The 26,904-nt window shown below is 31.8% G+C and overlaps 1 long non-coding RNA gene across 1 annotated transcript; it reads left to right on the top strand.

Annotated features, from left to right (window-relative positions):
• Positions 1–287: 287 nt before the first annotated feature.
• On the top strand, positions 288–3,753 carry LOC128283536 (uncharacterized). Its single transcript, XR_008273901.1, has 3 exons — positions 288–566; positions 684–746; positions 3,529–3,753. It is a non-coding gene; the product is annotated as an uncharacterized LOC128283536 (long non-coding RNA).
• Positions 3,754–26,904: the final 23,151 nt, after the last annotated feature.

Below are 26,904 nucleotides of genomic sequence, written 5' to 3'. Positions count from 1 at the left end.
CTTTACTTGCTATCTGTTTTGTTTTATTTCTCCACGAAACCGCCTCAGTCTGGGTTCCTCAACCATCATCCTTCCGGAGTAGATTGATTGAGATTCGAAACTACTCTCATCAGGTGCAAGTCATCTCCCTTTTCTAAAGCTTATTGTGCAAGTTTATAGACATAAACATTTTCTGACCTATGAATAAACGGAAAATTAATTTCCTGAAAACGAGATTTTTTTTGCTTTGAATATCTCAAATAATAGCCCCAATAACTGATTTATCTGGTTTTGTTGTTTGGCATTTCTTGATGATTGTTCGTGAGTCCCCCATGATTGTCGCTGAGAGTATACCCATTGAGATTCCTAACATTATGGCCTGTAATCCTGCATATGCTTCTGCTGCAAATGAAGATGAAACGTTATTATTAAGGACAGTTTTCAATGCTAGAATCTCACCTATCAGGCCCCGAACCACCAGACTCGAAGTCGATTTGGAGTTTTTTTTTTTGTCAAAAGCTGCATCAAACTAAATCATCACCCTCGTATTCTCTTCTTGTTGTCTGTGGCTTCTATCCATATGTAAGGTAATCTTCCTTTCTCCTAAACCATCTAACTCTGCCATATACCTTTATATTCTCTGTGAAAATTCCCTTCCTGTCGTGCTCTTCCTCTCATGTACTAGTTGATTCCTTGAACTCCAGATTAACCATAAAGCACAGCAAAAAAGTCAGCACTATTTACAAGTACCCCTCTTGAAAACCCAGGTAAGCCATTCTCAAAAGCTTTGAATCATGTTATTTATGACCCAAAAGAGGTTTAAATTTTACCAGACCTCTATTATTGTGGGGATTGTCGAAAGACATGATAACTATCTTCTTCCTAAGTACCACAGTGAGGACATATAGTATTTGTGGCCACTCGTTTATGTATGAGATTTACTAGGGGAGGGATGTAATTCTAGGAAATTTGTCATATTGTGATGGTAATTTTTTACAGTAGCTGTAGATTCCATAGTTTCTTGTAGAAATCCTTGATTTCAGCCTGTATTAAGTAATTATTAGGACATTTTGTAATAGTTTATAAGCGCTTCGAACTGAGAATTCACTAGAGGGTTCTCCTTCCCACATTTGGAAGTCGTCGTGAATTGTTTCCGCTAGAGGAATCTGTAAAATTTTCTGAGCTATATCTGCTGGAAAGGTACTGTTTATTAAATCCGCCTTCCAAGTACTATTTGTGGTATCAATTAGATCTGAAACTAACTTGATTTCTTCATTTTTGTTTCTGTTGTTCCATTCATCTGTATCAATTCTCAGAATCCATTGATCGTCCCAAACAAAGATCCCATTCCCTCTACCTACCCTCCAGTACAACCCATTTTGCAATAGACCCTTTGCTGCCTAAACACTCTTCCAAGTAAACAAAGGTAGATTCCCTAGCTGTGCATTAATAAAATTTGAGTGCAGATAGTATTTAGTTTTGAGAACCCTAGCTAACAAAGAATTTGGATAATTAATAAGACACCAGCCTTGCTTGGCTAATAGCACAATATTAAACTGACCAAGATTTCGAAAACCTAAACCACCGTTCTCTTTTAAGATGCAAAGATTCCTCCAAGCACACCAGTGTATTCCTCTCTTACCACGTCCCTTCTACCACTAGAAATTCGCAGTAATACTCTTTAGATTAGCACATAACAATTTAGGCAGTAGGTGTAACGGCCTAATTTTCAGTGGTGTCGGAAATGGTGATTTGAGATCACTAAATTCGACAAATAAGATTGAACAAGATAGTAATTTAATATTTATGAGTCAAGTAAGAATTTAGAAGAATTTGTGAAATGGTGAAATTAGTGAATTAAAAGAATTTATTAGGTCAAACGGGTCAAAAATGAGGTATCGAGACCTCAAAGTTGAAAATCGAGCTATAAATATTTTTATAAATATTTATGGAGTGTCATTGAGTTAGTATTAAAGTTTCGTTAGAAAATTTTAACGTTTGGATGGCTAATTAATTAAAAAGGACTAAATTGAAAATAGCACAAAATTTGTTAAATTGTGAGTAAATAGTTTAAGTATTTAAAAAGATGGATTTAAAGAGCAATTAGACCCAAAGGTTAATGGCTGGACGGTTTGGGTATGAAATAAGCAAGAAAACAATGTGAACAAGGGGCAAAATTAGAAATAGATAAAAGTTAATAGTTAAATAATGATGTAATTGAAAAATCTAGACATTTCTTCATATTTTCTCAGCCAAAACGCCATAGAAGGTCTGGAGAAAGCTGATTTTTCATATTTTTACATCATGTGAGTTTAATTCTTGCTTTTCTTGATAATTTTATGTTTTTATGACTTTTACAATTAGGTCCACTTGTAGAATTCATTAGTTTTTGATTTTATGGGTGAAATTGGAAGTTACCCTGGATGGATAAGGAATTTTATGATGAATTATTATGAAATTTAAGTTCTAATTTCATATTAAGGTGGTTTTATTAAGTGATTTTGATAGGAAATGATATTTAGGACCTAATTGTGAAAAAGTTGTGAATTGAAGGTTGCTGCTGAAATTCAGAATATAAAAGGTTTTGAAATAGTTTATAATGATAAAATAAAGTGTTAATTGAGAAAAATTAGTTCAATTGATGGGTGAATTGAGCGGGGACTAAATTGTGAAAACTGAAATTTTGGGGTAAAAGTGCAATTTCGAAATTTGAACAGCATAAATTGTGAAGTGAAATAGAAATCAAATAAATGCTAATGAGTAGAAATATTTTATATTATAGATCAAGAATCCAAAGAAGAACGAGGAAAAGAAAAAGTTGTGGAATAGTCCCTAAATTTCAATATCTTCTACAAATTAGCCGGTAAGTTCATATGGTTGAATTTAGATGTTTATTTGTGAATGATTGAAGTTTATAATGTGTTATTATATACTAATTTGTTGTGGGATTGTGTAGATTTTGTTAATGAAAGAATAAATGTGGAAATGCAAATTAGGAAAACGCAGGATTGAGTACGTTCAGTATCGTGACGTGTGATGAATTGATTGGATAAGACCATGGTTGTTCCATGGCAAAGTGTGAAATGTAGGTATGGTATTATCCATACTGAGTGTGAAATGTAGGTATGGTATTATCCATACTGAGTGTGAAATGTAGGTATGGTATTATCAAATCCATCTTGAGTTAAGAAATGTAGGTATGGCATTTCCCATACCGAGTTGAAAAATGTAGGTATGGTATTTCAATGAGGAAAACCATACTGAGTTGTGAATCGTGGCATTGAGCAACGACGTACTCAATTTCGTAAGCCGCTTCCTAATTTGATTATAAGAAATAAAAGAGAAGTGATCCAAATGAAAGAGATTGAGTAGTTATTCTTGTTGAGCTCAACTATGTGAATTATTATAACAATGGTTGTGAATCACAGAAACTTTAGTAAATGTTTTGGTATTGTCTGGAAATATTATGTTTGGTAAGCATTACTTTTAACCTATGAACTTACTAAGCTTCAATAAGCTTACTTGTGTGTGTTTAATATTTTTATGTAGATTGACTTGAAGTGAAGTGGGTAGATCGGATCAACACAACAAAGCACACTATCCAGATCAATTCCGGTAGCTTTTGTTTTATGTTTGAAGATTTATATGGCATGTATAGAGTTTAAATGAAATGAAGTAAAGATGTTATAAACTAGTTAACAACATTTTGTACTAAAGCAGTTTTTGGTTAGTAGCAGTAGTTTGAGTTTGAAAATTTACCATAAATCATGAAAATCTAATTAGAGGTTAAGTAAAATATGAAATTAAATCTTATTGAATCTAGTTTCACATAGAAGAAACGGTGTAAGCAAAAGGCTTTCATATCAGGAGATATTTGAATTTTTGTGATACAAGGTCAGAGTGATTTTGAACTCCCCTGTTCTGATTTGTAAAAATCATTAAAAATTTTAAACAATTAATTAGGAGTCATACTATATATGTATGGATTCCTTATTGAGTCTATTTTTAATAGAAATAAACGTATTGGTTATTTGAATTCTGTACATGGAGAAATTTGGTTCGTAGTGAATAGGGATCAGAGCAGCCGAACCCTGAAATAGGGGAGACTTCAACTAATAAACTGTACTAATTGGCCCAATAAAAAATTCTAGAAAAAAATTAGTAAGTAGATATATGAGCCTAGATTTGGGGAAAATTTACGGATTTGGATTTCAAGTTTTGTAACTCGAGATATGATTTTTTTTTCATCTGTAACGCAGTTGGACAGCTTGTCTGGAAAGTGTGATATAAATTGTTTGAATTTGTTTAAATGCTCAAATAAGTTTAGTAATGCCTCGTGCTCGACTCCGGTGACGGTATCGAGTAAAGGGAGCGTTACATTTATTGGTATCAGAGCTTTGGTTTAGTCGATTCTCGGAACGAATTTGATGTGTAAAGTGTTTAAAAATACATGCCATATAAATCTGTGATAGTGTGATGTGAATGATCCGATCTAATTACTAATTTTTGTTATAGATTGTAAAGATGTCTGATAGACCCGATGGTGCTAGTTAGGAAGAGGAAGTTAATAGTAGAATACAGACTTCTGAGCAGGGAACAAGTGGTAATGTCCCGATTTCTTTGATGAGAGAGGAAGAACTTAAAAATATGATTTACGGATTAATGAATCAGTGGTATCATGAAACAATACAAGGAAGAAGTCAGGCACAACAACCTCCTCCTCCCCCTACTGTACCACCAGTTACAACCCCGGTTGCTCCTTCTTTAATAGATGAATCTAGCAAAAGAACACCAATTGAAAAACTCAGAAAGTTTGGAGCTGAAGAATTTCGAGGAGATCGGACGATAATCCGGTTAAGCGAGTATTGGTTAAAGAGTTTGGAGAGAGTTTTAAACAGATGATGTGTTCTCCTAAGACTATTTGGGATGTGCGTTTCGCTATTGAAAGAAGAAGCGTGTAATTGGTGGGAAACCATTGAGGCAATGGTACCAGAGATAAACTTACAGGAATTCTTCCAAAACGAATTTAAGAAGAAGTATGTGGGAAAGAGATATTTAGATAAGAAGAAGAGAGAATTTCTTGATCTTCGACAAGGGAATAAAACAAAGGCGAATATGAAAGAGAATTTGTGTATCTCAAACAGATATGCTTGGGATGTTGTACCGACAGAGGAAGAAATGTGCATTAGATTTGAATAAGGGCTTAATGATGAAATCGAATGATGATTGGAGGTACAGAGATTCGAATTTGTGATTCATCGATCGAGCTCAAAAGATGGAAGAAGTGTATAACAGAAAGATGCAAAGAGAAAGAAGAGGTAAAGAGGTATACAAAAGAAGTTTCTCTAGATCAACTTCGACTTTTCCGCCAAAAGTTCGAGATGATTCGGTCGACTGTTATAATCCGAACGATCGAATAAAAGTAAAACGACTCAACAAGATGTCGGAGTAACTAAGAAACCAGCAGCTAGTGCTAGTAGTGTGCAAAATATTCCGAGACTTAGATGTAAAAATTGTGGTAGATTTCATATTGGTGAGTGTTGGGGAAGAGCCGGAGCTTGCTATAAATGTGGTGGAACTGATCATTTTATTCGGGATTATCCTCAATTATTAAAAGAAAATAGAGAACAAGGGGAGAAGCAAGCAAATACTCCTCAGAAAGGTAAACGTTCGGGTCAAAGTAGTGCTACTGGGACTGTTCATTCGGGAACGAGAGATACTGCAGCTCGATCAGAGACAAGAGTACCTGCACGTACATATGCTATCCGGGCAAGGGAAGAAGCTTCTGCTCTAGATGTGATAGCTGGTAATTTCTATCTTTTTGATGATTCTGTGTATGCTTTAATTGATCCTGGATCTACACATTCATATATTTGCACTGCATTAGTGTCAGAAAATAAAATGACTGTTGAGTCCACTGACCTTGAATTGCAAGTCACTAATCCACTAGGGCAAAGTGTGTTGGTTAATTTAATATGTCGGAATTGTCCACTGAAAATACAAGGTTGTGAATTCTCTGCTGATTTAATGTTGTTACCTTTCTGAGAATTTGATGTTATTCTTGGAATGGATTGGTTGATTGAACACGATGCCATAGTGAATTGTAGAGAAAACGGATTGATTTAAAATGTCGACGGGAAATAGTTTCAATTGAGTTTGGGGATAAAAGAATGATGTCGAATTATTTCACCTTTTACAAATTCGAAAATTGATTCGGAAAGGTAATGAAGCATTTTAGCTTATATTCTTGATACTCGGGTTCGAATTGAAGATGGAACAATTGTCGATTGTTAATGAGTTTACTAATGTGTTTCGAGGAATTACCCGGTTTACCCCGGATCGTGAGGTTGAATTCACAATTGATGTAATTCCTGCATGCAGCTCAATATCAATAACACCGTATAGAATGGCACCAATGAGTTAAAGAGTTGAAGACACAGTTGCAAGAGTTATTGGATAAAGGGTTCATCGACCGAGTATATCACCTTGGGGCACTTTGTCTTATTTGTGAAAAAGAAAGATGGTTCGTTGCGATTGTGTATTGATTACAGGCAGTTGAATAAGGTAACAATTAAAAATAAATATTCATTACCTCGTATTGATGATTTGTTTGATCAACTGAAAGGTGCTGCAGTGTTCTCAAAAATAGACCTTAGATCTGGGTATTATCAGCTGAAGGTTAAAGAGTGTGATGTGCCAAAGACTGCTTTTCGAACTCGGTATGGTCACTACGAATTTTTGGTAATGCCTTTTGGTTTAATGAATGCCCCTGCTGCATTTATGGATTTAATGAATCGAATTTTTCAGTCTTATTTGGATAGATTTGTGGTGGTATTTATTGATGACATATTGGTCTATTCAAAGACAAAATCCGAACATGCACAGCACTTGAGAATTGTACTACAGACTTTGAGAGAAAAACAGTTATATGCGAAATTTAGTAAATGTGAGTTTTGGCTTCATGAGGTTGGATTTCTGGGTCATATTATCTCAAATGAAGGAATTCGTGTGGATCCAAGTAAAGTTTCGCGGTGGTGAATTGGAAAACACCAAGAATGTAACTCAAGTGCGAAGTTTTCGGGATTAGCGAGGATACTATCGCCGCTTTTGTAAAGAATTTTTCCATGATTGCTTCACCAATGACTCGTTTATTACGTAAGAATGTTGAGTTTATGTGGTCTCGATGAATGTCGTGAGCTTTGATCGCTTAAAGAAAATGTTAATGAAGCTCCATCTTAACTCAACCGAATCAGTATACCGTATGTTGTGTACAGTGATGCATCTTTAAGTGGTTTGGGTTGTGTGTTAATGCAGTCGGGAAAGGTGGTGGCTTGTGCTTAACGGCAATTAAAACCACATGAAAAGAATTACCCTACACATGATCTTAAGTTAGCTGCAATTGTTTTTGCCTTAAAAATTTGGAGACACTATTTATATGGTGAGAAGTGTTATATGTATACGGATCACAAAAGTTTGAAATACTTAATGACTCGAAGGAACCGAACTTAAGACAGAGACGGTGGTTAGAGTTCTTGAAAGACTATGATTTGGTTATTGACTATCATCCGTGGAAAGCTAATGTAGTTCTTGATGCAATCGAGTCGAAAGTCATCCTTGTTTGCACTTCTGCAATGAATGCTCATTTGGCTCTTAATGAAGAAGGTGTTGTATTAGTAGAATTGAAGGTAAAACCAATGTTTCTTCAACAAATTCGAAGTGCAGAATGAAGATCCAAAATTGGTGCTGAAACGGCAAATGGTTCGGGATAATTTAGATTCGAGTTCAAGATTGATGATGAAGGTATATTGCGCTATCATAATAGGATTTGTGTTCCAAATAATTCGATTTAAAGAATGATATTCTTTCAAGCACATAATAGTATGTATTCTATTCATCCGGTAGTACAAAATGTATGGTGATCTGAAAAAGACATATTGGTGGCCTGGTATGAAAAGAGAAATTTCAAATTTATTGCAAAATGTTTGATTTGCCGCAAGTTAAAGCGAGCATCAAGTGCCAACGGGTTTATTACAACCCATTATGATTCCCGAATGGAAGTGGAAGCATATTTCAATGGATTTTGTGTCGGGATTGCTGTGACTCCAAGAAAGAAAGATTCGATATGGGTGATTGTTGATAGATTGACAAAGTCAAGACACTTTATTCCAATCGAATGCATTTTTCACTTAATAAGTTAGCGAAATTGTATGTGTCGAGATTGTGAGACTACATGGAGTTCCAATATCTATCATTTCGCATCGGATCCGAGGTTTACTTCAAGATTTTGGAATAAATTGCAAGAAGCCTTAGGCACCAGATTGAATTTTAATACAGCATTTCATCCTCAAACAGATGGACAGTCAGAGCGAGTGATTCAAATTTTAGAAGATATGTTAAGATGTTATATACTCGAGTTTGGTGATAGTTGGGGAAGGTATTTACCGTTGGTTGAGTTTGCTTACAACAATAGCTATCAGTCTAGTATAAAAATGACACCATTTGAGGCTCTTTATGGTAGAAAATGCAAGACTCCATTGTGTTGGTCTGAATTGAGTGAATCAAAAATAGTTGGGGTTGATTTGATTCGAGAAACCGAAGAGAAAGTCCGGATTATTCGAGATAGTCTAAAAGTTGCTTCAGATCGTCAGAAGTCATATGCGGATTTAAAACGAAGAGATATAGAATATGCAGTGGGTGATCGAGTATTTTTAAAAGTTTCACCATGGAAAAAGGTGTTACGATTTGGTAAAAAGGGAAAATTAAGTCCGAGATTCATAGGGCCATATGAAATTGTAGAAAGGGTTGGTCCTGTGGCTTATCGTTTGGCTTTACCTCCGGAACTTGAGAAGATTCATAATGTGTTTCATGTGTCTATGCTAAGGCAAGATAGGTCGATCCTTTACACGTAATTCCCCATACCGAAATTGAGCTTCAACCAGATATGACTTATTCGTAAGAACCAAGAAGATTTTGGCTCGTGAAGTTAAGGAATTGCGGAACAAAAGAGTACCATTGGTTAAAGTATTATGGCATAGACATGGTATGGAGGAGGCAACCAGGAAACAGAGGAGTCAATGAGATCACAGTATCCAAATCTATTTTCAGGTAACAAATTTCGAGGACGAAATTTTTAAAGGGGGGGAGAGTTGTAACGGCCTAATTTTCAGTGGTGTCGAAAATGGTGATTTGAGATCACTAAATTCGACAAATAAGATTGAACAAGATAGTAATTTAATATTTATGAATCAAGTAAGAATTTAGAAGAATTTGTGAAATGGTGAAATTAGTGAATTAAAAGAATTTATTAGGTCAAACGGGTCAAAAATGAGGTATCGAGACCTCAAAGTTGAAAATCGAGCTATAAATATTTTTATAAATATTTATGGAGTGTCATTGAGTTAGTATTAAAGTTTCGTTAGAAAATTTTAACGTTTGGATGGCTAATTAATTAAAAATGACTAAATTGAAAATAGCACAAAATTTGTTAAATTGTGAGTAAATAGCTTAAGTATTTAAAAAGATGGATTTAAAGAGCAATTAGACCCAAAGGTTAATGGCTGGACGGCTTGGGTATGAAATAAGCAAGAAAACAATGTGAACAAGGGCAAAATTGGAAATAGATAAAAGTTAATAGTTAAATAATGATGTAATTGAAAAATCTAGACATTTCTTCATATTTTCTCAGCCAAAACGCCATAGAAGGTCTGGAGAAAGCTGGTTTTCATATTTTTACATCATGTGAGTTTAATTCTTGCTTTTTCTTGATAATTTTATGTTTTTATGACTTTTACAATTAGGTCCACTTGTAGAATTCATTAGTTTTTGATTTTATGGGTGAAATTGGAAGTTACCCTAGATGGATAAGGGAATTTTATGATGAATTATTATGAAATTTAAGTTCTAATTTCATATTAAGGTGGTTTTATTAAGTGATTTTGATAGGAAATGATATTTAGGACCTAATTGTGAAAAAGTTGTGAATTGAAGGTTGCTGTTGAAATTCAGAATATAAAAGGTTTTGAAATAGTTTATAATGATAAAATAAAGTGTTAATTGAGAAAAATTAGTTCAATTGATGGGTGAATTGAGCAGGACTAAATTGTGAAAATCAGAAATTTTGGGGTAAAAGTGCAATTTCGAAATTTGAACAGCATAAATTGTGAAGTGAAATAGAAATCAAATAAATGCTAATGAGTAGAAATATTTTATATTATAGATCAAGAATCCAAAGAAGAACGAGGAAAAGAAAAAGTTGCGAATAGTCCCTAAATTTCAATATCTTCTACAAATTAGCCGGTAAATTCATATGGTTGAATTTAGATGTTTATTTGTGAATGATTGAAGTTTATAATGTGTTATTATATACGAATTTGTTGTGGGATTGTGTAGATTTTGTTAATGAAAGAATAAATGTGGAAATGCAAATTAGGAAAAACGCAGGATTGAGTACGTTCAGATCGTGGACGTGTGATGAATTGATTGGATAAGACCATGGTTGTTCCATGGCAAAGTGTGAAATGTAGGTATGGTATTATCCATACTGAAATGTGAAATGTAGGTATGGTATTATCCATACTGAAATGTGAAATGTAGGTATGGTATTATCAAATCCATACTTGAGTTAAGAAATGTAGGTATGGCATTTCCCATACCGAGTTGAAAAATGTAGGTATGATATTTCAATGAGGAAAACCATACTGAGTTGTGAATCGTGGCATTGAGCAACGACGTACTCAATTTCGTAAGCCGTTTCCTAATTTGATTATAAGAAATAAAGAGAAGTGATCCAAATGAAAGAGATTGAGTAGTTATTCTTGTTGAGCTCAACTATGTGAATTATTATAACAATGGTTGTGAATCGCAGAAACTTTAGTAAATGTTTTGGTATTGTTTGGAAATATTATGTTTGGTAAGCATTACTTTTAACCTATGAACTTACTAAGCTTCAATAAGCTTACTTGTGTGTGTTTAATATTTTTATGTAGATTGACTTGAAGTGAAGTGGGTAGATCGGATCAACACAACAAAGCACACTATCCGGATCAATTCGGTAGCTTTTGTTTTATGTTTGAAGATTTATATGGCATGTATAGAGTTTAAATGAAATGAAGTAAAGATGTTATAAACTAGTTAACAACATTTTGTACTAAAGCAGTTTTTGGTTAGTAGCAGTAGTTTGAGTTTGAAAATTTACCATAAATCATGAAAATCTAATTAGAGGTTAAGTAAAATATGAAATTAAATCTTATTGAATCTAGTTTCACATAGAAGAAACGGTGTAAGCAAAAGGCTTTCATATCAGGAGATATTTGAATTTTTGTGATACAAGGTCAGAGTGATTTTGAACTCCCCTGTTCTGATTTGTAAAAATCATTAAAAATTGTAAACAATTAATTAGGAGTCATACTATATATGTATGGATTCCTTATTGAGTCTATTTTTAATAGAAATAAACGTATTGGTTATTTGAATTCTGTACATGGAGAAATTTGGTTCGTAGTGAACAGGGGTCAGAGCAGCCGAACCCTAAAATAGGGGAGACTTCAACTAATAAACTGTACTAATTGGCCCAATCAAAAATTCTAGAAAAAAATTAGTAAGTAGATATATGAGCCTAGATTTGGGGAAAATTTACGGATTTGGATTTCGAGTTTTTTAACTCGAGATATGATTTTTTTTGCATCTGTAACGCAGTTGGACAGCTTGTCTGGAAAGTGTGATATAAATTGTTTGAATTTATTTAAGTGCTCAAATAAGTTTAGTAATGCCTCGTGCTCGACTCCGGTGACGGTATCGAGTAAAGGGGGCGTTACAATAGGAAACAAGCCATTGTGTATGTCAGTATGGATTGGAGAATAGCTTCCATGAATACTTCTTTCCCACCTTAAGAGAGGTGTCTAACACTCCAATTACCAATGCGCTTCTTAAGTCGATCCTTTAAATTTTGAAAAGACTTCATTTTCTTTCTTCCGACTATAGTAGGCGAGCCTAGGTAGTGTTCTGGGTCACTTGAGCTGCGTACTCCTAATATATTGATAACCAAACGCCTATCTTCATCTGATGTGTTTCTATTAAAAAAGACAGTTCATTTATCAAAATTAACACACTGACCCGAACAAATCCTATACTCAAGTAGGATTCCCTTGAGTAAAGTAGCTCCCCTATTTGTTGTCTCCCCAAATAAAATACAATCATCTGTAAATAACAGGTGTGATACCTGTGGACCACTCCTACTAACCTTTACTCCTTTTAATAACCCTTCCCTTGTTGCAAGTCACATGAGACAAGATTAACCCTATCGACATATTAAAAATAAAAACGAACTCAAGGGATTACCTTGTTGAAGTCCCCTGGTTGGATGAAAATTTTCTCCAGCGTAACCATTAACGACTACTGAATAAGAGACATTGGTCATATATTTCATAAGAGTTTCAATCCAATTTGAAGCAAAACCCATTCACCCCATTATCTCCTTAGCAAAAATCCATTCGACATTATCATATGCCTTACTCATGTTTAATTTTACCGCCATAAACCCTTTTTTCCCCAATCTCTTCTATTTTAGCGAATGTAATATTTCATAAGCCAACAACATATTATCCGATATTAACCTACCTGGCACAAAAGCACTCTGTACAACATCAATGCATTTTTCAATAATTTCTCTAAACCGATTTGCTATAGCCTTTGCCAGTACTTTATAAATTACGTTGCATAAACTAATAGGTCAAAAATGTTTCATATTAGAAGGTTTGGAAATTTTTTGGACTAGCACAATATGCATGGAATTAATCTGGCTAACCTCCATACCTCCATTTAGAAGTTGTAGACAAAAAGAGGTAACATCTTCTTCAATAATATGCCAGCACTTTTGATAAAATAAAGCAGGGAATCCATCTTCCCTTGGTGCTTTTATGGGCCCCATCTCAAACACAGCCTCTCGAATCTCCTTATTTGTGTATTACACCATAAGTTTTTGGTTATCCTCCTCAGAGACACTTCGATCTATACCCGACTGAAAGTGATCATAATTTTCCCTTTCACTTGTCGAAAATAAGTTTTGAAAATAAGATCTCGCAATACCCTCTATTTCCTGTAGGACTTCCGTTTCCCTTTCATCCTCATTTTGCAATTTATGAATAAAATTTTTTCTCCGCTACTGCGTTGCTTGGATAAGAAAAAATATTGAATTCCTATCACCAAATTTCAACTAGTTCTTTCGAGCTCTTTGTTCCCAGTAGCATTCGTTCTTTTCAATCTCAAAGTCCAATTGGATATTCGCATCAATCATCTCAACCAAATATTATCATCCGTTTCAGCTCCTATCAACTCTGATAATTTTGCTGTTAAAAACTCATTTCTCTTTCTATTTATTCATATTCGACCAGCCCATCTTTCTAGACCCTTTTTTAAGTTATCCAGCTTTTGCAACAAGTTTCTTGATGACATTTCCTAAATGTATTTAACTTCATTGGAAAACGAGTTCTTCACAACCCATCAAACTTGCCAATCAACCATTTTTCTTCCTTTTTCGTATTAATTAGAAAATGACAATGATTGGAGAAAGAATGCACCAAATGTTGAATTTTTACCTCAGGAAACATGGTTATCCATTTCTCGTTTGCCACTCCTGTATCCAATCGTTCTCGGATATTTTTCTTTGACAAATTTCCTCTCTCCCATGTGAATCAATTACCAGAATACCCCATATCCATCAATTGACAATCTTCCAACACATTTCAAAAAATTTACATTCTTCTTTTATCTCTAAGCAGACCTCCTTTTTTTTCAAAGCCATACATAATTTCATTAAAAGAATCCTCTCATCGTTATATATATTTTTCAAAACACCCCATGAGTCATCTCTATCCTGTGTACAAAGGGTTCCATAAAAACCAATATATCTTCATTTATTCACTACTTCATTATCTTCAATTATCACATCAATGTGCCAAACACCATTTCAAAGCATGATACTAATATCATTTCTCCGTGCCAAACACAACCCTCCTCAAGTACCATTCGAACCCACTTCAATACCATTTGCATAACTACAACTTTGGTGAACTCTTTCTATCTGACTTTTACAAAGCTTTATCTCCATAAAGAAGACTATCTGGGATTATAGATCTTCAACGAATACTGAAGTCTTCGAACCATCTGTGGGTTCCCCAAAGCATTGACATTCCAACTTAAAATTTTTATTGCGCTCGATTGGCTTGCCTCTTAGCAGCCGCCGATGATAAATGGTTAATTTCCAACATTCTCCTATTCCTTACCACCAAAGTTTTAACCTCTTCCCTGATTGTTAATTCTTAAATCTCCCCCTAGCTTTCTTTTTCCCCTCCTCTCCAATGAAAACACGATCTTTCAGATCATGATCCATAGCAGTTTGAACCTGATTAGCCGATAACTTTTTCCCCCATTGACCTGAAACGGACGATCTACCTTTCAAATTAAATCCCAAAACTGGATCAATAGTCTTCCCATACCCCGGTTTCTTTTCCTACATCTCATAGATTGTTTCCTGATACTCGGCTATCCTCACAATTTCCACCCAGCTTCCCCTCACTTTCCTCACGTAACCAGACACTGTTCATTGCTAAAGCTCGTCGAGATTGTGCTCGTAACGATAAATCCTAACCTATTTCAGTAATTTCCACTCCTAACACCATTTTTTCTCCACAAAAAGAATCACTATGGCCCAAAAAACCACAGTAGAAACTGAAGAGTGACAGTCTTTCATACTTAAATCTAACATATGAGCATTTTTCGTAAAACATAACCTGCTTCTTTCTTTTCAAAGGATGTCGTATATCTATTCGAACCCTTATTCTCATAAAGTTTCGATTTTCTTTCCCCAGATTTGATCCATCATACTCCATAAATTTCCCTATAAAATTACCCAATTGCATTGCCAAGTTCTTAGAGAAAAGGCTAGTAGGGACATTATGAATCTGTACCTAGAAAGGTGTCAAAATTAAGGAAACTTTTAATGGATCCTCCCTTATTGCAGCTTGTATAACACCAACAAGTGGTTGTTAAAATTCTGGTGACCCCTTCAAAATCCTTTCCATATCCATGACAAGAAAAAATTGAAACAAAAACCTTTTCTCCCCCAAATCTCGAATTTGAACACCCCGAACAAGATGCTATAGGTTCACCATAGTACTTTTCATTGTTGGGAAGTGAATAATGCTAGCTGTTAGGAAACACCCCACTAGCCGAAAAGCCCCAACCTCTCTTTTCGTATTTGGCTCTAGTTGTATTTGTAGGATTGCTTCTTCTTCTTCTTCATTGAGCGCCAATTTAGCTAATTCAGTTTCCACAAATCCAGGTAGAAATCCTGAGCGTGATGCTCAATTTTCTAAAACAAATAAAAAGGACTTGAAAGAACACCGCCGTCAAACAAACAGAAGACAAAAACAAGAAAACCTAAAAAACATGCCAGAGAGGGTAGACAGATGCGTGCTAGGGTAGTAGACTTATTATTGTAAAAAAAATTGATTTTCTTATTTTAAAATTTTTTAAGTGTTCTGACTTGTGCACTAATTTAATCCTTATTTATTTTTTAAAACCACAATCAAATGATTCAATACAATGAGGAATCCTAATATTTATGGTCTCAAAGCATGTTTTATTTTTTTTCTTTGTGACAGAAAAGAAAAGATACAACTAGTTAAGTGATACTAAAAGGATTATCTGTAAACACATGCAACCTTTCTTCCCTATTAAAGCTTGTTTTAGCTATTCGAATTGCTTCAGTGTTTTCTTCTCTAGGGATGTATTTAAGTTACCATTTTTTTATATTCTTCAAGAGATGGTGAATGTGCCTGGCTATCGTTGACCTTGAGGGAATTGATTTCGGAAGTTGGATTACTTCAATAGCCTTCAAGCTGTTAGCTTGTATCAACACTTTAATTCCATGTTTTTCTTGCATCAATGATAAGCCATCCAAGATACCTCATAATTCAACATCAAGTATTGAACATTTCCCTACCTGTAGACAAAACCCAATGATCCAATCTCCGTGGTTGTCTTTCAAAGTCCCTCCTGCAGTAGCATGGCCTGAATTTGTTTTGACAAAACCATCAGTTCTTAGTTTCATCCAACTGTCTTTCAAGATAATCTCTACTCTCATCTTTTGTTTCATATTAGAATTTCCTTTAGACATTGTTTTGCCTAGCTATACAAAACTCTGATGATCTCTTCAATGCTCCATGACACTCTTTGAAAAATAATAGTATTCATATCCTTCCAAATGCACCACATGACAAGGTTGAACAAAGTTTACCAAACTACCTCATCGGAGGTGAGTCTTTGGTTGTTTTGCAAATTAGACATGAGCCACTCCTACAAAGTCTTAGGAAAAAAACAGGCTTACTTCTCTGTTGGAACAATAAGCGACCAGACCTCTTTTGCTATCCTACAGTCTTTGATCGTATGGATGGTATCCACCGGAATTGCTCTACAAATCATGTAATGATCATCGTTTGTTAAACTGCGCTTAAGCCTCTCCACTTGGGTGAGTAAACAATGCTTAAGAACTAACCAAAGAAACATTCGAACCATCTGCGGCCCTTGATACTTCCATGGTATATTCCAAGTTTCATCTCTCAAATTTGACAAGTTTCCTTTAATCTGCTTATAAGCACTCTTGATAGTGAAAGATCCTGTTAGAGTTCCCATCCGAGTGACTTTATCCAACCTAATGCAAGGGTGTGGGGGAGGAATGCTAATAATACGACTTATAATCTCATTTGGCAAACAAACCAACAATAAATATAAGTTCCATAAGCCCTCCTCAATTACCATATCCTGGAGGAGACAATCTTCATCGAGGTTATTTCGTGATGGAATAAGATTTATCCAAGCTCCAACTTCACGAATCCGATTGTCCTTCCAACACTTTATGATATTACCATTGCCTACAGACCAGCGAATGTTCTCACAGAGGAAAGGCCAAATTTTCGAGAGTGCTCTCCAAAGAAATGAGCAGTTTAGTTCTTGGAAAAAAGTTAGATTTTTGCATGCATAGTTTAATGAAATTCTCATAAATGTTTTATTATTGATTGTTTTTTCTTAAAGTTTTTCATTTTTATTTTAGAATTTTTAAAATATTTTGGAATTTTCTTTGCATTTGAAAAATTAGAATGTTTTGAAATTTTCACAATTTTTCTTAGAAATTAGTGTAATTTTTATAATACTAAATTTTTTTTATATAGCTTAAATTTAAAATAATTTTTAACTTAAATATTTTAAAAAACCTCATAAATAATTGAAAAGTCAATTAAATCCCCAATAAAAAGTCATCATCATCTGCCGTGTATCTTTTGTTGGAGCTTCAATGGTAAACATCGGTTTAAAAGGCTTAATTGATTATTAGTTTTCAATTAAAACACCTCAAATGAGTGTGATCTTATATTAGAAACTTAATTATTTTTAATTATTTTAAGAGAGTTTTTAATATTTAAGTTTTTTATATAATAATTTTGTTTCATAATTTTACAAATGAAATTACAATATTATTGCATAAAACCTTTTTTATCACTTAGAAAGTTAAATTTGTATTTGAATTTAGATTTTAAAATTTTAAAATCATAATTTCCAAATTTATTAACTTAAATTTTTATTTTGAAAATATATTTCATTTAAATTTATTATTTAAATAATTAAAATTTAGATTTGAATTTTAATTAGCTTTAAGCTTTAACAATTCTAAATCAATATGGATTGAAGATAGAAAAAGGAGAGGATGGGAGAATTATTATACCCTATACCTTAACACCCTACGCTATAATAGACATCACCATAATGCCATCAAGTACAACTATTAGTAAGGGCGAAGTAAAAATAATTTTATGGGATAAGAATTAAATTATATATTTTTACGATAGTAAAAATTATATAATTTCATAATTTTAAAAGTATATATCTTTATAATTTTTAAAAGATTAAATTAAAATTTACTATTTTTGTAAGGGTCTAAGTCTAATTTTACTATTATTAATTTAATATTTTATAAATCATAAAGGGCTTAAATGAAAAAAAATCATTTTAAGGAGACTAGACCCCCTACCAACCCCCTTAACTCCGCCCTCGATATTAGATCCAATTTCATTAATTTTTTCTAACTTGCCAAGCACACCAACTTTATATAGATCATACTCTAATCTACATCTAAATTAAACTCTATTAAAGAAGTACTCATCTGATGAGGAACACACTCCAGACTTTTATTCTTCTATAAATATCAAGAGAAATAATGACAAACACGGAATAAAAGAAATCAACCATAGGCATCACTGCATTCCTAAACCTCCATTTTCATAACTTTCTACTATGTAAATCACCACCAAAGTCTACCCCCAAAATTGTGTAACTTAATTGTTTTATAGCAAATATATTATAAGGAGATGTATTAGCGGTTTATTATTGTGTTTTTTATTATGAAAAAATGGTGACCTCGTATTTGGTTCTAAGTTAGAAGAAATCAAGGTATTTTATTTTATTTGCATTTGAAACATCGACCTAACTTTAACTGAAAGTTCTTGAATTCTTCCTTTTTTTTTTCACTCTAATTCCAACTTTTGCTCCTAAAAGTCCAAACTATCCTACTCTCTTTCTTTGGACATTTCAAATCAAAACTTCACGTTTTTAAATATTGCTGGTCCATTTGCAATAGGATATTATATACACATCAATCAAATCCAGATTCATGGCAACCCTAACTACCACTCTTTATGTTTACAATTAAGTTTAGAATGTTCAACTTGTCTTTTATTTATAAAACTTTTACATCTTGATTAACTCCTTTGTTTTTAATAAATTACATTGAGTCAAGTTTAAATAACAAATGTAACTAATATTATTTGAATTCAAGTCACATTTAAGGTAATAAATATTTTTAACTATTAAATTATCACATAGAGTTTAATTTTATGTATTTTTAAATAATTGTAAGGGAAACAAAATCAAAATTTGATACTAAAATATAATAGAATTGGTGTATCATATTTGACGTGAAATAAAAATTTAGAAGAATTGTGTGGATGAGAAAGTCAAGAAATTAGGCAGGTGAAACGAGCACGCCTTCTCTTTGGCTTTGGTCGCTGCTGCCTTTCCGTCTTTGACTTTTGGCAGTCTGCTCTGCTCCATGGAAGCCGCACTCTGTTCTTTTTCTATATCTTCCCACGTGCCTCTATTCAACCTCAATTATATTTTCTTCAATCACGGACACAAACTTCCCATATCTAATCATAATTTTATTTCCCATTACTACTTAAAATTATAATATTATTACAATGGTTTTAAAAAGTAAGTTTGAATATGCGTAATTCAAGGATAGGAGATAATACCCAATTTATGAGTTAAAAGAAAAGTTACGAGTATATCTGATTATGGATTAGGTTGTGTAATCTGATCTGAAAAATTAGAAAATTTAGATAAAAATATAAATTTAAAAATAGGTTTAAATAAAAAATATCTATTTTTAAATAAGTCAAACCTTGGATAAAAGGTTTTTTAACTTGAACTTGAATAAAATAACTATTTTAATAAAAATTATATCCTGCTGTTTTTGTTGCTATTTTTGCTTTTATTTTTGTTATTTGGGTGGTGTTGTTTTTTTTTGTGTTTTTACTATTGTTTCATTGTGGTTTTTAATTTTATTTCGCTATTATTTTTAATATCATTTGAATATTGTAGAACTTATGTTGTATTAGGAATCTTGTTACTATTTCCGTTGTAATTATCTTAGTATAAATATTTTTTATGTATTTTAATTTTTATTATTTTAATATTTATTTTAATCTTTTTAAGTGTATTTGATATGTTATATATTTTTAAAATTTGTTGTATATAATAAAATAATAAAAAAATTAATATGAGCTTAAGTTTGGCTTCGTAATTTGAGTCGGGCCTGGACAAAATTTTAGGTCTATTTTTTTTTCCAAATCGAGTCTAGACCTAAAAACAACCCAAAAATTTAGTTGAGACTTGACTCCGCTCACGATCAACTCTAGCTATAAGTTATTCTAAACATTGCATAAAAAATAACATATATAATTAGAATCTATAATAAATTTATTTTAAAAAATTATTTATTTTTCTTCTCTTTCGTATTAAAACTTTTTCATAAAAGATAAAATCAAATATAAATATTTTTTGATGTTGAATCCAACATACCAAGCAGAATGGAATAAATTGGATGAAAGCTAAATCAATAGTCGCAGTTAACCAAATTTGATGTGATTGAATGATTGCAAGGATCAAAACTGTTTATTCAAAACTTGATGAGATAATTATTTGACCTGACCGTTAATGGACTAATTTCTTTAAGTGAATTTTTCACTTGTAATTTGTTAAAACGTAATAAATAAATAAATAAATAAATAAATAAATGTTTTACTAAAAACAAATCCATGACGTGATCAATTGAGCAGTGTTAGTGTATCTCTTGCTTACAATGAAAATATGCCCCCAATATCTCTATTTTTGTTTCTTCTTCACTTACCCCACCAGATGAGATTAATGTTGGGGTTTTCTGCCCTCCCATTATTATATTTAACATTTATATAAATTAGTTGGTAAATGTATTATAGAGATTTATATATTAAAAGTTAGATTATATTTTATTTTTTATTCAAAAATTGATACATCAACATGAGATATAAATGATACATCATGTGTCATTTATCTAGTTATTCCGTTAATCATAATAATTTTTAACAATATAAATAGATAAAATTTAATAAAAATAACTAATTTATTTTTTATTTAATATAAAGAAATTAATTTATCCTTTTTAAAATAAAAGAGATAAAATATAATTTAATTTTTAAATCTTCATAATATTTTTCCTATTTCTGAATTATATTTATGGTGATTTATCTTTTTCTAGTCAAATTCAAGAGGCTTAGTTGTCGTGTAAACTAGCTAGCTCGAGCTTTTGGTGCATGTGAAGTGCTTACAAGTACAACTACTGCTTTTATGTCTTAATTGGCTTTGAAATTAGATTTCGTAAGATTGTAGCCAATCTAATAAGGTCAAATTAGTTTGTATTTTCGTTTCTCATGTCTATATATTCTTGGGTAAACTAGATCACAGTTCACTTACATATAGATCAATTATAAACATAAATAAATATTTCCAAAATTATAATAATAAATTTAAAATATATAAAAAATAAAAAATGATTGTTGAAATTTTAAAATATATAAAAATACATAACTACTTTTAAATAAAATAAAAAATAAATTTTATATTAATATTTATATTTATATTTATATTTAAATAAAATAAATATATTAATATTAAATTAAACCCCCCGACCACCGTCCCCCGTGTTTATTGGCAAGGAAAGAAGCATGCATGTGATGCTGAACGTTTTAGTGAGATTGATTAATTCCGTGTGGCAATCATCTTATGGGTAGTCTCAGCCCATCAAGCTGTCTAGCACTTTCTGGAATTACATGATTAGCCAGTCAATTGCAGTATACCATAAAGAAAATGAACAGACCAAAAAATAAAACTGAATATCTTCATCTAGTTTCAAGATTGAGCAATTATCCAAAATGTGAGAGAGGGAGAGTGTGGAGGGGTTTAGGTTTTTAAAATTAAAATTAAAATAATTATTTTTATTTAATATTATTATAAATTTTAAAATTATTATTTTAAAAAATTATTTATCTATTTTTTATATTTTAAAATTTTATATATTATTCTTTTCAAAATTATTTTTATTTTTATATTCTCTAAAATTTATCATTGTTGTTTTGAAAATATTTACGTGTTTTTATATATATATATTTTTATTTTTTAGAATTAGGATCAAATTAGAATTATTTGTAAAATTTTTAAAGTTAATTTTTAAAACAATTGACTAAATCAATATATTATGTAAAAATTGAGAGATAAATTTATTATTATAGTTATTATATTAAATTTTCAAGTATCATGTCACCTCAATTAATGGAAATAGATAAATAATAATAATCTCAATTAGTTAGATAATCAATTTTAAAAATTAAGTGACTAAAAAAAAATGACCAAGTTGAGTGATATAGAGTAAATTTACCCTATATTCTTAGCATTTGGAGTGGGTTTAGTGTTCACTTTATATATACACTAGTACATACTGGGAAATTATATCAAAGTTTTCTCATTATTAATTTGTAATAATTTAACTTTAAAATTTATAAAAATTTAAAATTGAATAACTGTAATGAAATATTCAAAATTTGAGATAATTTATATAAATGAAAAATAATTAAAGTTGTCGATTAAGTTTAATCACAGTTGACATTTTATCATTTTAATATTTTAAAAGACATAAATTCCAAGTCACTTAATTGTGTAATATCTTTCACTAAAAGGAACTAAAATTATAAGTAATTTAAGAATTATAGAAAAATATACATGAAAAATCACAATCTATATAAAATAAATTATTAACATCATGTAAAATCTATAATATTATGATCACATAAAAAAACAATTGAATATTTTTATATTTAAAACTTAATAATAAAATACAATATTATTCCACTATCAATATGGTAGTATAATAAAGGTTTAAATATGGTAAAAGTGTTTAAAAAAATTGAGTTATTTCAAAAGAATCAAATTCTATATTCTTAAAAAAAGATTTTGATATTATTTTTTATAAGCCATTATACTTTATTAGGCAAGAACAGCGTTGGGAGAGTGGACTTGTGCATTTGGCCCAAAAGGTTAATGTAAAGTATATTTGAGGTCTTCTGTTTTTGAACTTCTTTTTTACTGAACTTTTAGGTCCCAAAAAAAGTAAACTTCTTAACTAGTAACATTTATATTTAGCCAAACTAAAAATAACATAACCTATTGAACCTATTTTTAGTCAAGTCAAGATTCATTGAACTATTTTTTAACTAATTCAATCCACTTACATTTGTTATTTTTAGCCAATAAAACTCTTATAAATATCATGCATGACTCCACTTCAGAATCATTAACATATGAATTGTTTTACTTTCTCTTTCAAACGCTATCTACTTTCTCAAGTCTTTCTTCTCCAAATTTAGTCGACTGTTTAATTAGTTTAGTTTTCCTTATTCCCTATTATCCTTTGATTAATAAAAGAGTTTGTTGAATCCCAGGGGATACACTATAGTGTATCCAATGAAATATACTTAAGGACAATGTCTAACACGTCTAAAGCTATTCAACTCGTATTCTTAGGGCCAGTTCTGCATTGCTTTTCAAAAGCACTTCTGAAAGAAAAGCTGTGTAGAACAAGCTGTTTTTGGCTAAAATTTTTAGCTTTTCAGAAGTGCTTTTGAAAAGTACTTCTGAAAAGGACAAGTTAAAATTTTTAGCTTTTCCTCTCTCAAAAGTACTTTTAGTACTTAATTATTTTTTCACCCCTCCAATAACATAGTACTTTCTCTTTTTTCTTGGTACTTAATTACAAATGTGTTAAAATTATTAATTAAAAATAAAAAAATTTAAAATACTAATTACAAATATTTAATAGTTATATTTAAATATTTAAAACATAGTTTATATATTCTAATTAAATTTTATAATTAATTAAAATTTATTGCTTAAAATATTTAAAATTTATATTTTATATATTAAAATAGTAACAAGAACTTATAATAATTTTTTATATTCTTAATAAAATATAATAATATTAACTAATTTAAATATTATTTAAATGCATATTTGTTACTTGATAATAATATATCTAAAATGGATATTTTATTTCTCAAAAGCACTTTTGACAAAGAATGCTAAACACTCAAATTTTAAACTAAACTTTTCAAAAGGACTTCTCAAAAGTATTTTTTCACAGCACTTTTCAAAAGTATTGCCAAACTAGCCCTTAGTTTGTTAAATTGATAAATATTTTCCAACAAAAGGTCCTATTGGGGATAAACCCGATTAAGCAATGAACAAGTAAAATAACAGAGAGATTGAAAAGATTGAACACAAATATTTTATATGGAAAAACCCCTCCGAAGAAATAAAAACCATGGGCAAATATAATTTCACTAAAACGACAAAAACGAAGAGTACAAAGATGGAGATAAAACTAAACCCTAAAACCTGAAATAAGAACACTCGAAAAGTAAGCACAAAATTTTCTAAAAACATGGAAAAGCTAATACCTAAATATGTTATGAGTTATTTTTCTAGGGTCGAAAAGCGTCTATTTATAAGTTAAATTTGTAGGTAAAATAATATTAAAATAATCTACACTAATCAGAGTTTGAATGAAATAAATAATCAGAGTTCAACTGAGAGAAGAAAACTCAAAAAATTGCATGACATGTCGCCACATCGTGACGTGGAATTCGCGTTATCGAGACAAGATGGTGTTGTGTCGTCGAGAGGCAGTCTTATTATCGTTATGACATTGGTAGCTCGTCGAGATGAAAAGCTTCTACTCATTGCAATGTCACTCTCTAATTGTGTCTTAATTTGACCAAAATGTGAGGCATACTCCAAAAATCTCCAAATTGACTCATATTTGCACAATGTCTTCTTTGCCAAAACCTGCCACAAGCTTATCTCGAACTATGCAAGATATTTAACTAAGTTGAAGTTGTGTTTAAAAGCTAGAGAACTTCTAGTCTTCGACTTATGCACTGCCAAATCAAAACTGACCCGGGTCCGATTTCCACGAACACAATGCCCTATCTTTTCAAAACCTGCATCCAAAAGAGAACCTCTTTTATACAAAATAGCCATACCTTTTTCCCTCATATTACCAAGTTTTTTCCGCTTCAAATGAGTAAACTTTGAATCCTTAATAAACGAGGGATGTTCAATTTCACCGATAATCGTTGATCCTTCTAGAACATAAAGGCTGCCAATTTTTTTACCTTTCATCAAAACGAGAGCCCCACAAGTTAACTTAATGTCACTTGACTCAATGTTAATTCTACAACCCTTTGAGTTTAAATTTCCTAATGAAATGAGATTTCTTTTTAAACCAGGTACATACTTGACTCTGATAGTGTCTTGATTATCCCAATGTACGTCTTGATCTGAACAATACCAATACTGATTACCTTATAGGGTGAACTATTTCACATACGCACAACTCCACTATAACACCCCTATACCTGACCCAACTACCTAGTCAGATATAGAAATGTTATATTTGTAACATCCCAAAATAGGGCATAATCGAAATAGTGGTTTCGGGACCACAAACCTAACATAAAAATATTTATTTTATGGTTATTATGAGGCCTAGAATATGATTATATGCATGTGTTAAAGTTTCATGAAGAAATTCTTTGAGTAAGGTGTTCAATTAGAAATTAGGGACTAAATTGAATAAATTGCAAAACTTGAATTCTAGAAGCAATTTGTATGAAACTGCTTTGGGTTATGAATTAGAAGGTCTTGGAGAGTGATTTTCCCAATTTCTAAATTTTTGGACAAAAATGGGCTTACATGGATGAAATTTTAAAGAAAGGGCATGAGGGCATGAGGGCATTTTGGTCATTTGGATTTTTAATGAAATAAAATGGGAAAAATCAAGCCAAAATCAACCATTCTTCTTCTCCATGCTGCTGAAATTCTCTTGTTACCATAGCTAGGGTTTTCAAGCTTTCCAAGCTCAATAGTAAGTGCTCCCAAGTTCTGTTTTTAACGTTCTTTGTATTTTTAAAATACTGGTAGCTTGCTCTCTCCATTTCTACCTATATTTCATGCTAAGGTTCATGTTTAAAAATTTACCCATGCATGAGTCACTTGTATTTTGATGGATTATGGAGGAACATGAAAGATGAATATGTGTTAAACATCTTTCCCTAGGTGATTTTCATGAAAAACCCTTATAGGGACCACTTTGCAAAAGTTGTAAAATGTGTGGTAGAAGTGTGAAAATAATGGAAAATGAGGGCTACCATAAGAAGGAAAAGTGTTCGGTTAGGCTTGGGTAAGATAGAAATTGCATGTGTTTCATTATACGAGCTTAAGGACTAAATCGTAAAAATATCAAAGGTTAGAGGCAAAACGGTCATTTGGACCGGGGGTGAGAATTTGACTTGTGATGTATAATGTGGGGTATTAATGATATTTTGTTGTTATAGAACCCGAGGAACAAATTTCGGAGGTCGATCGAGGTAAACACAAGATTTCAGAATAATTGAAACACAACTCCGAAACAAATACCAGGTAAGTTCGGATAACTTAAAGTAAACCCCTAATATGCATAATTGTATGATTTATGAATGCATGATGATTTCATTTATTATTGGCATGAAATATCATAGAAATGCATATTTGATGGTAACCCGTAATTACATGTGATTTGAGATCTTGCATGTGTTGCAGTAAGGATTTAGCCCGGATGGGCAATCCGTTGATCTCAATTATGAAAAGGATCTAGACCAAACGGGTGTTCCTTGAATGATCAAGCCTCCCGAAGAATATGTGTGCATTATGGATTTAGCCTGGACGGGTAATCCGATTTGGGTATGAATTTAGCCTGAACTAGTAATTCAGATCCGAGCTCAGTAAGAGTGTATGTCTATAAGGGATTTAGCCTGGACTGGTAATCCCGACATCACCTTATGAGTTCATGATATGGGGAATTTAGCCTGGACTGGTAATCCTGCCATAAGATGCGAGGTTTGCGGGAGTGCATATATGTGAAATGATCATTCGTAAGAATTGATGGATAATCAGTATTCCATCGAGATTTCCTAGAAACTTAACGGGATTAATATGATGTATGTCAATAAGATGATGAATGATGAACTCATCTACATAAATTACATAATGCTTTGTTATGTGACTAACTCATTGATTGAGTGCATGTGATAGGGAATCATTTCATAATTGATGATTTTATGATTTAAATATGGATATATGATAATTACTCGGTAAGTTTACTTTACGGTTATTCGAGCTTACTAAGCATGT

This window comes from Gossypium arboreum, chromosome 11 (assembly GCF_025698485.1).
Source record: "Gossypium arboreum isolate Shixiya-1 chromosome 11, ASM2569848v2, whole genome shotgun sequence".
Taxonomy (NCBI): Eukaryota; Viridiplantae; Streptophyta; class Magnoliopsida; order Malvales; family Malvaceae; genus Gossypium; species Gossypium arboreum.
This window is presented reverse-complemented; position numbering and strand designations above follow the sequence as displayed.